This window comes from Marmota marmota, unplaced genomic scaffold, assembly GCF_001458135.2.
Source record: "Marmota marmota marmota unplaced genomic scaffold, marMar, whole genome shotgun sequence".
Classification (NCBI taxonomy): Eukaryota; Metazoa; Chordata; class Mammalia; order Rodentia; family Sciuridae; genus Marmota; species Marmota marmota.
Window position 1 is genome coordinate 9,127,031 of NW_025999960.1, and position 11,806 is coordinate 9,138,836.

Here is an 11,806-nt window from a genome sequence, read left to right on the forward strand (position 1 = left end):
CCGGGCGGAAGCGGGCGGGGAAGAGAAGGGGGGCGGGAAGGCCGCACCGCCGAGCTCCGGAGCCGCCGGATCCCACGCAGCCTCCAGCTGTCGGGGAAACTCCTGCCCGGCTCACGTGACCCGCGCCGGCCAACCAACGGCCGCGCCGGAGACTTCAAACGCGGCCAGCGCGGCCCAGCACCGGAGGCGAGTTAGCGGGCGAGTGGGCGGACCGTGCGGGGGTGGCCGCTGCGGCCTCGGGCGCCGCAGCGCTTGCTGCCCAGTTCCCGGCTTCCCCTTGCACCCACGCTGGCCGGGTTGCGGCGTGCTCCAGCGCCCTTGTGCGGGCGAAGCGTCTGTCCCGAGAGTGATTGGGGATGCTCTGTCATCCAGCGCGAAGCTTGGTAGGAGGAGAGGCTGGCGTTTGGAGGCCATCCCAGCTCGGGACAGGAGTGCCCGCGCAGGATCTCCAGGTAGAAACGCTTCCCTGACTTCAGCCGCCTTTGGCTACTCAGGACCTGACTCAAGGACACCTGAAGGAAGGCAAAACCCACATTGAGCGCCATTGCCAAATGCTTTCAAAAGCTGTCTGCTTTTATGCCCACGAGTGTTGCATCAAGTAGGGATTGTCATCTTTAATTTAGAAGAAACAAAACCGAAGCTCAAGAGAGATTAGGTGACTTTCCCTAGGTTACGTAATTAGAAAATGACAAAGCCAAGCGCTTAACCCTGTTTTAATCCCAAAAGCGTTTTCTTCTTCTTCTTCTTCTTCTTTTTTTTTTTTTTTTTTGGGCCTCACTGGTCTTTTAAAACAAAATGAGTGTTCATAATCCTTTAAAATGAGTTTACATATGCCCTGAACGCTGTGTGTAGACAACGGAAAGAATACCTTCCTCCTGGCTCCCATTACCTCAACATGCTGGAGGCCTTCATTTTGTACTAGACTCATAACGACCATCTAACTGGCCTCAGAAGCTCCAGTTCAGACTCCCCAATGCATTCACTAATCCACAACCAGATTAAAACTAAAATGCAGTTAACATTATGCCACCACTATAATCAAGAACTAAGGGCTCCCAAACTCCTCAGCCTGGTACTCAAAACCCTTACATGCATTTTACTTACCTTGCTATCAGACAAGCTGCCTTCTGACAAAAGACTAGATGAATCTCATCTACCTCCTTCCTGCATATGGCTTACTTCTGCATAAAACATATCCTTCTTCTGTCTGTTCCATTGCCATCAATCTCTCTGTTTTTACATGAAGTTCACATTCCTATAAAGTAATAATTGGTAGCTAAATTGAAAAGGAAATAGTACAACCAGAAGTCCCATGTTCTTAGCCTTGTTTCTTCCGTTCCCTGATAGATCTTGGAAAGTTTGCTTAATTTCTGTAATTTTTGACTTTTTCATCTATTGGGGGTGGTTGTGTGCTTACTGATAAAATAACATTTTTGGAGCACTGTGTGTCACTTTGTATATCTTACATAAATGCACATTTTAAAGGGCTTAGAGTCCTACTGAATGTTATCAAGTAGTCTAACCCTTCATTTTAAAGACAAAGAACTTAGGGCCAGGGTTAAGTGACTTTTCTTGAATGCCATAACAAAGCACTGTAGACTGGGTGGTTTAAATAGCAGAAATTTATTTTCTCACAGTTCTAGAGGCTACAATCAAGGTATCAGCAGGGTTGTTTTCTTCTGAAGCCTCTCTCCCTGGCTGGGAGAGGCCCTCTGTCTTCATATGCTCTCCCTTATGTGCATGTCTGTGTCCTGATCTCTTCTTATGAAGACAACAGTCATTGGATTAGGATCACCTTAATGACCTCATTTTAATTGAATTACTTCTTTAAAGACCCTGTCTCCAAATATAGTTATATTCTGAGGTACTGAGGGCAAGGATTCAATATATGAATTTGGAGAAATTATATTACAGTCCAGCCTATAATATCAATATAAAAAGTTCAAATATCAACAAATATTTTTTAAATTAACATATCTAGCACATTCCTGTGACATTCACAATGCTCATCTGAAACCCTTAGAGCTAGATGTATTTGGTAAGTAAGACATTTGGGGATTTTCAAAAGGTAGTACAAATGCTACATCATTATCTAACACTTTGAGTGGGTTCTGAGTTCGTGCCCAATAATTGACACATTAAATATTTCAGAGAAAATGTAAATATTCACACTAAATGGGAAAATTAAAGCCCATAAGTTTCCTCACATTATTTCTACTTAGGATTTGCTGCTAAATGATTATGGGTCAGGTAAAATATAAAAATGCTTTCAATTTTCAGTGCTTTTTGAATTAAAGGATTGTGGATCTATAAGAATTTAAGGAAGAATTAAGATTTAAAAGATTAAGGTTTAAAATGTCCAAAAAATGTTCATGGTAAATAAATCCTAACGATTCAACCAGAAGTCATATAAAGCTTCTTCATGGAAATAGTCATTGCAGTTATTTTAAGAAACATTGAAAATAACCTGCATGCTCATTAGAAGGGGAATAATTACACAGTACAAGAATTATGATCTAACAAAAATTTGTATTTTAAGCAGACATTAAAAACAATATTGGTAGTCCTCAGACCTACACACACACACATACACACACACACACACACAAATGAAGAATTTGTAATAAAGACAGTGCTTCTTTTGTGAAATGCAGAATGTGCATTTGAATATACAAGATAGACTAAAGTATATAAAAAGCCTAAGAAAAAACTCACAAGAAAACACACTAAGATACTATGGTAGTTTGTCAGTCTCTTGATTTTTTTTTCACTACACTAAGACTCCTTTATTCTGAAGTTTGCTCCCAGCCCTTGTACCTTCTTTACTCTTAACTCCCTCTCTCCCTATAGTCTACTCCTTTCTAATAGGTCTCTATTTCACCCCAGGGTCTGGCCTTAATTAACAACATCACAGACCAGGTTTGCATTCCTCCTGCTTTTCCTCTTTACTACAAACCAACCCAGCCCTAGCTTCAAGATAGTTTCTTATTGACATAATTGGCTCTTATCTGCCTTGCTTAAATCCAGAAAGTAGTGTGAAGTGGACATAATATTCATCACTGAAAGTTACCTTGAACAGAGAGTTGGGAGACTTTGTTTCAAGACTTTAGCCAAGTGCAGTGGTGTATGCCTGTAATCTCAGCAGCTCGGGAGTCTGAGGCAGAAGCATTTCAAGTTCAAAGCCAGCCTCAGCAACAGTGAGGCACTAAGCAACTCAATGAGACCCTGACTTTAAATTTAAAAAATACAAAAAAGGGCTGGGGATGTGGCTCAGTGGTAGAGTGCTTCTGAGTTCTATCCCTGGTTACCCACCCCACCCCCCCCCAAAAGACTTTACCCCACACCTATAAAGAAGGAGCACTGGCCCACTGGTGGTGATATCTCAGATAGTGTCATATAAAGCCTGTAATGCAAGTATGGGGAAAACTGCAAACTGCAAAAGAAAGCAGCTTCTGCCAAAGAGAGAATTGCTGTGCTGTGGGGATGCTCCAAGGAACAGGAAAAGGACTGAAAGCCAAAAAGAAGCAGATAGCAAAGAAGCATAGACCCTTTTTTCTCCAACTTTACTACTTCTGACACCTGCTACTGGCAGAGTCAGAAGGAACAAATTCATAAAGCAGAGCACCAGCCTTTACCATACCAAGTGGACTGTAGAGTAGAGGCTGGGCTTGGGGCAGAGATGACTTTCTGTGACTGCTCAGCATCCCCACAAACTTTTCTACATGTATTTGCACTTCTATAGAACATGAACTCTCTACCTTTCCCCCTATATGCAACCATCCTATGGATAAAGGCATTTTCACCTACTCACCAAAGTAAGGAGACACTACATCCCAATAGTCATTCTACCCATCTCTGGAAGCAACCACATCATCCATCTCTACACTATTTTAATTATTTTTTAAATTCAGCTACAGTATTATCTTGTTTTCTCTTACCTAAGGACTAAATTTTCAAAGTAACCTCTTACAGAACTTATATTAAGTAATAAAAGGAAAAAGAGGAAGAAGAAAAGAGTTCATATTTACAAATACTTGTACATGCACATACATAAAATGTGATGAAGAAAATGTATGTAGCTGCTGCAATCCTCCTTTCTGTAACTTATCATGGGACTATAGTTGATATGTAAAACTTTTCCCCACCAGCTATTCCATGTTTTCTTTTCATTTAGTCAAGCACTTAGCTAGACTGAGTTCTTTACCTGATGAGATGACCCAGACCTTCATTCCTGAAGAGTTTGAATGCTCAGTGGTCCTGACTTGCTTTAGTTGATAAAGTTCTCTTTAATTTTTACTACTCGTCATTGAAGTACTAGGAGGTACTTTCAGGAACCCTTTGGGCAAAAGACATAATCGTTTTTACCCTCGCAGGATATCAGCAAGCCAATTTTACCTTTTTTATTTTTGAATTAGAGATTAAACCTAGGGGTAGTTAATCAATGAACCACATTCCCAACCCTTTTTAATTTTTTTTTTTAAAAAGGCCTCTCTAAGTGCTTAGGGCCTAACTAAATTGCTGAGGCTATCTTTGAACCTGATGTCCTTCTGCATCAGCCTCCTAAGTCACTGAGATTACAGGTGTGAGCCACCTCTAATTTCATCTTGGTTGTCAGGTTCAACCACCTCATCCAATAAAGCAACTCCCTTATTTACCTGTTGGTTCAGTAGTATAAGGAGCACTAAATATCCAAGTAACTGTTTTATTTTCCAAAATTGTTGGGCATGGTGGTGCATGGCTATAAACCCAGCAATTTAGGAGGCTAAGGAAGAAGGATGGTATGTTCAAGGGTTGCCTCAGCAAATTAGCAAAACCCTATTTCAAATTTTAAAAAAGTAAAAAGGACTGGGGATGTAAACTCAGTAGTAAAGTGCTCCTGAGTTCAATTCCCAGTACAGAGTTGGGGGGGACCAGCTTCCAATTCAATAGAATCTTGTTGTTGAAAACTCATGGAAGCATCTCATCCTTGAGAATCAAAATCTCAGTAGAGTCCAATGTTGAAGGTATGGAAAGCAAAAATTTTATAAGTAGGTATAATAGTGAGAAGAGTCACTCCCTCCCTTTTCCATCTCTTGATTCCTGTATTTAATCTGCCCATGGGAAAGACGGCACCACATATTGGCCTTTGATTGAAAACATACACTACATCTTGTAAAACAGCATCACACTTTGTTTCAGGATGTTTTCTCCAAATCAACTGTATCCTCAGTAAACCATTCCACTGTTCTTTTAGGCCAGGTAATTCTGGTAGATGGAGTATATGGTATGACTTGTAAGTTTTCTGGGCATGAAGCCATTGCTTCCTTCCTTCCTTCCTTCCTTCCTTCCTTCCTTCCTTCCTTCCTTCCTTCCTTTTATTATAGCTATTGGTGTTTTTTTAATTTGTCAATGGACCTTTATTTATTTATATGCAGTGCTGAGAATCTCACCCAGTGCCTCACACATGCTAAGCAAGCAATCTACCACTGAGCCACAACCACAGCACGCTACATTTCTTTTGATGTGAAATTAATTCATTAATCAGAAACAATGTTGGGCAGAATAAGATGAAAATGAATAAAGGCATTTTATGAGTCCATGAGTGGTAGTGCCAGCAGAAGCATTATAGGCAGGGAAGGAAAATCCATATCCAGAATCTGTATTCGTTCTAATGAAATTCCTTCCAAGATAGAAATATTTCAATGTAATCAACCAATCACAAGATGGCTGGCTTGTATCCTTCAAGGAAGGGCACTAAATAGGAGGCTCAGTGTTCAGTGTTAGAGAGAAGATGGTATTAGGTAGCCCATGCAAAGCCTCTTATTGTCGGGTAACCAGCACCTCACCAGGGTAAGTTTCTGCTCAGGAGGTGTGAGCTGTCTGGGAAGTAAAAAGTCTGAAATAATTAGTAAGAAGTAAAGACAGAGGCAGAAATTAGATAAAAAGGGGAGCACCTGATAGGTTTTCCAGTCCTGACAGGATCTGGAACTGAACAACTGAAAAAGGGCCCCAGATTCTTTATTTAAGGGGAACTACATCAAAGTCAGGGGTAAGGTTTCAGCAGGAGGAGTCTTGGTACTTGCTTCTCGGTGTTGCAGGGGGCTTGCAGTAAACAGGTTGATTGGCATTTTGGCAAGCCACACCCATCTCTAAGAGGCTGTGTGACTGCAGTAGGTCACCTCATCTCTAGTGCTGTACTGAAATTGTGATGGAGTTAGGTAGGAAGCCACATGAACCAGGCATTCTCAAACCAGCAGGGTTGCTATTAGGAGTTTCTGATACTAGGCTTTCCTGCCTAATGGCTTCAGCATCATTTTAGCTCAATCACAGTTCGTGGATGTCTTCCCACATCCTCTATTCTGAATAACACAACCACTTAGTGCCTGAATCCATTGAGAAAGGACCAGAGAGACTAGGAGAGTGATTGACTGACATTAAGAAAGTGAATCATGCCAGGTGTAGTGGCTCATGCCTTTAATTTCAGCAACTGGGGAGGCAGGAGAATTGCAAGTTCTAGGCCAGCCTCAGCAATTAAGTAAGACCCTATCTCAAAATAAAAATAAATGTATAAAAAGGGCAGGAAATGTAGCTCAGTGGTATAGTGTCCCTGGGTCCAGTTGCTGGGGGTGAGGGGAAAGTATTAATCACTGAATGATTTCTTTTCAAATGATGTCCTTTTGTAAGTAGTTGCATAGGACACAAACACATTCACACTCTGTTGCCCATTCTGAAAGATCCATTCACATACCTCTTTTGAACACCTGCTATCAATTTTTTAATCTTGTCCTTTCTGGTTGCCTGGCTATCTAGCTCAAATGTTAGCAACACCCAAGAATCAGTGCAGATGCATACTTCTGACCATGTTTCAGTCCAGACAAAGTAGACAAATTGCTCTGAATTATGCTCCTTGGGAGAATTTTCCTCTAATATTTTCCTTCTCATTGGAACCACCTCTGACTGGTGGCAGCATATCGTGCAGAACCATTTGTAAACCAGATCTGGGATTTCCCCATGCTCAATCAATCAGTTGTAAAACTCCTTATAAAACAATAGATATGGACTGAAGAAGAGGAAGGGTCACTCCTTATGGATCCTTCATGCAATTATTTGCCTTCCATTTCTTCTTATGTCTGAGATCTTATCTATTTTTTCCATGGAAGATTGCTTCCATGACATGCAAACTTATGGATTGGTTCAGATAATTCCCAATTCAGAAAGCAAAGCTCAGTTATTATGGTCACTTGAATTGATATCCCCAGGTCAGGCATTCAGTCTCTACACTGGGCAAATAAGAAGATGTGAGCTTGTCTTAAAAGAATAGTCAGTCATCTGGGGCTGGAATGTGGCTCAGTGGTGGCTCAGTAGTAGAGCACTTGCCTACCTATGCCTTAGGCCTGCATTCGATCTTCAACAACTGAAGAGAGCCCTCTGTAGAAAAGACATAGATTTGCCTAAAGTCTACACTATTAATTTATTTGGTGCAAGAATATCTGCTTATGTAATAAAGTGAATTTATGTGCATCCTTATTTGAATATTAAGTATCACCATTCTCACTAGTAACTTTTATGTTCGTGTTGGAAATCTTTTGTTAAAACTATGTTCTTTTATCTTCTGAGCTTGATCAAAAGTCTATTTTTGTATGTTATTCTTATTACTTTATGTGAATTTTTTGTATTTTACTCTTCTTGCCTTTTCAATTGATCTTTTCCATATTTTTGATGGTTTTTCTATATAACACACCATTTTCTCCTTAGGTTTCCTATTCTTTCTCACTCTCTGCATTTTCTTATTAATTACAGTTTATTTCTATTACCTTGTATTAGTGCCATTTAAAGTGTTTAGCACATGCCCTGGGGATCAGATTTTCATCTTTATCCTTGTATAGCCTATAGGATCCCAATGGAAAAAGAAAAAACCTTAGTATATGTGAATATGTAATATAGTATAGTTAGATTAGTTGCGGAGAAGTCCAAAATTATAAGCTCAATATCCCTAAAAATCAAAAAGGGTCTTAAAATGAAAAATTATTGGTTTTCTATAATTACACTGTATCACCAACTCTGAGTGTCCTGGTAAATTTACATGTTTAGATATTTTAGAGTTTAGGGAGAGCAACTCTGTGTACAAATCCCACAGCCAAGAAAGCTAATGGTGGTGTGTTTCTTATTAAAAAAAAAAACAGCATTTTAATAAACTCTAGTTATAAAGATTTTATCCCTAATGATATATTAAGTGATTTTATAAGCTTCCAGCACAAAATTTAAGTATTGTAGCTACCCTTAGAACCCCTAGTAAGGTCAAATATATTTTAAATATTCTTATATGAATATGCTTGACTCAAAAATGTCTACTGTAACACATATGAAAAATTTGTAAGCATCTAAAATCTCTCTGCCAATAAATAGCACAAACACAGCTGCAATATCAAATTTCTCAGTAGGGAAAATATTTCCTTGAGATATAATCTTGGAGAGTGATATTTAAGGAGAAATTTCAATCTGTTGTCAGATATATCTTCATAAGAAAAAGATGGAACTAATATCAATTTTTGCAGTAATATAAATAAAACTCCAGTGATTCTTATAAGAATTTCTTACAACAAACACACTGCCATTCAAATAATACATTTCATTACTATATTGTATTCTAGAAACAAACATATTTTTATCATGCAAGTAAAAAAAATTCACACTTTTTTTTTTTGTACCAGGAATTGAACCCAGGAGCACTTGACCACTAAGCCACATCTCCATCCTTTTTTTAAATTTTGAGACAGGGTCCTGCTAAGTTACTTAGGGCTTTGCTAAGTTGCTGAGCCTGGCTTTCAATTTGTGATCTTCCTGCCTCAGGCTTCTGAGCCATTGGGATTTTAGGCATATACCACTGTGTCCAGCTCAAGTAAAATTTTGCATGTTATATATCACTTAACATTTCTCAGATTAAATAAATAAACACATAAATAGATAAATAAGTTTAATATAAATAAAATTTTGAGCAAGATCCAGTGGTTAAGGGCATTGTCTATAACTAGATTGCCTGGATAAAAATTCTGACTTTAGTAGTAGGTGCAGGGGCACATGCTTCTGCGATTTGCGTGGCTGAGGCATGAATATTGCAAGTTTGAGGTCAGCCTCTGCAATTTAAGGAAATGCTGTCTTACAATAAAAAGTAAAAATGGCTGGGGATGGGCTAGAGTTGTGGCTCAGTGGTAGAGTGCTCACCTACCATGCATGAAGCACTGGGTTTGATCCTCAACACCACATAAATGTGAAATAAAGATATTGTGTCCACCTATAACTAAAAAATAAATATTAAAAAAAGGAAAGGGCTGGGGATGTAACTTCAGTGGTAGAGAGCTCCTCCATGCAATACCAAGAATGGGGGAGGAATTCTGACTCTATAAGTTACTAGCTTTGTAACCTTGTGCAATTACTTAATGTATGCCTCAGCTTTCACATCTATAAAATGAGGTTCATAACAGTACATATTTATAGGATTGTTACGAGTGTTAAACCAACTAGTATATATAAAGTAATCAGAAACGATGCCCAGCACTCATAAATAATATCTAAGTGCCAGGGGTTTTTCTGAGGTAGCTCAGAAGAATGACTAGAGCCAGATAGAGTTCTTAATCTCCATTCCACAATTTACTATCTAAATAATACAGGACAAGTTACTTAACCTTCTTGTACCTCAGTTTTCCTACATAGAAAATGGGCATGATAATAGTATGTGCCTCTTGGAATTATTATGGGTTTGTATACATGAAATATTTGGTGTATACACAGTAAGTTCTACACAAACATTTGCTTTTGCCAGCAGTCCTTCCTTGCTCACCTGAGTGCCTATTAGGTTTGAAAAAAATCATTGTTTGTTTGTTCCCCTGAGTCATGAAAGCCCAAAGTTTAGTGGAATTATTAGATAGCCCATTCCCCTCAACCCACTGAATGCAGCATGGGGTAGCCAACTGCCAGAATTCTTCTACCTAGGGTCTCCTATTGCCCCTTCCAAGCAACTAAAACAAACAACTATATTCCACGCCTGGTGGCATATGGCTATAATCTTGATGACTTGGAAGGCTGAGGCAGGAGGATCAGAAGTTTGAAGACAGCCTAGGCAACTTAGTGAGACCCTATTTAAATTTAAAAAAATTATTTAAAGGGTTTGGGATGGGCTGGGGTTGTGGCTCAGTGGTAGAGTGCTCACCTAGCACATGCAACGCCCTGGGTTCGATCCTCAGCACCACATAAAAATAAATAAATAAAGGTATTGTGTCCATCTACAACTAAAAAATAAATATTAAAAAAAAGGGGATAGGAAAGGTAGCAGAATACAACAGTTACTAATATGGCATTATGTAAAAATGTGGATGTGTAACCGATGTGATTCTGCAATCTGTATTTGGGGTAAAAATGGGAGTTCATAACCCACTTGAATCTAATGTATGAAATATGATATGTCAAGAGCTTTGTAATGTTTTGAACAAACAATAAAAAAAAGGGTTTGGGATGTAGTTCAGTGGTAGAGTGACCCTGAGTTCAATCCCCAGTATTGCAAAGACAAAAGCAAACGAGAAAGAAAAGATGATGAAGCGGAAAAAGAAGAGGGAGAGGAAGAAGAAACAGCTGAAGAAGATTGTTCTCAAAAATCTTTCATGTCCCGTCCAGTTATACGATCCTAAAATTCTAGCATTCTATCTACATGATACATGGTCTTTGGGTGTGGTGTGTCCTGAGAAACAGAGTCAGATGGAATCTTAGTTTTCTGTTTGAATCAAGACCTTTGTTAGTACCAGCTGATTAAACTGTAATTCTCAACAAATCCTTTAATTTCTTGTTATGGGGAAGAAAATGACCAAAAATAAATTGTGATCTTTATGAATACATGTATTTATTTTTTATTCATTTTATTTGTTCTTTTTCTATATACACAATAATAGAGTATATTTTGACATATTTTACATACATGGAGTTTAACTTCCATCCTTGAGCTTGTACATGATGTGGAGTTATACTGGTCATGTATTCATATATAAACATAGGAAAGTTATGTTCACTTCATTCTACTGTCTGAATATATGTATTTCTATGACTAAATTGATGTAAAACTCCTGAATTACTTTGAAATAACAAAATTTTATAGGCTTGAAAGCGTCTAAACTCTTTACAAATCCAAGCTCACATTTTAAGTTTAAACGAGGAAATACATATGTATCTAAAAGTTATTTGTAGAGTTATTATATTTTACAAATGCAAGATGTGATTATTTATATAATCAATCCAGTCTTATTTTAATAGAAGAGCTTTATAATAATAATTTGTGGAGATGGGAATCTCTGGTAAGCATGTAGAAGTCCTTGATTACAAACTGACATCAAAGCATTTCTAGCTGATAAGATGTTCAAGTTAGATTTCATGTATATGAAGTCATGCCAGTTGCTAGGAGGATAAGCAGCTTTACTTTGATGGTTTTGAGTTTCCACATTTGCTTTTGGCTCCTCTGCCAGAGTCACATACTCTCCAACCCCCAATAAATTTCCATGATATTTTTAATAGCAAGGCATTTTTTCACTGCATCTTTACTATTATCAAATAGAAGAATGACTAATCTATTGGCAAACTTCATTCATCAATTATTATGGCTCCTAGTATATCATGTAGTGGTAAATCTAAAGTACTATGACTTGGGTTTAACTTTGTAGCAATATAGGGATCAACTTGCAATACATATTTATTTTTAGTTTTTGGTACTAGGGATTGAATCCAGGGTCACTTAAACACTGAAACACATCCCCAGCCCCCCCCCCTTTTTTTTTTTTTTTTTTTT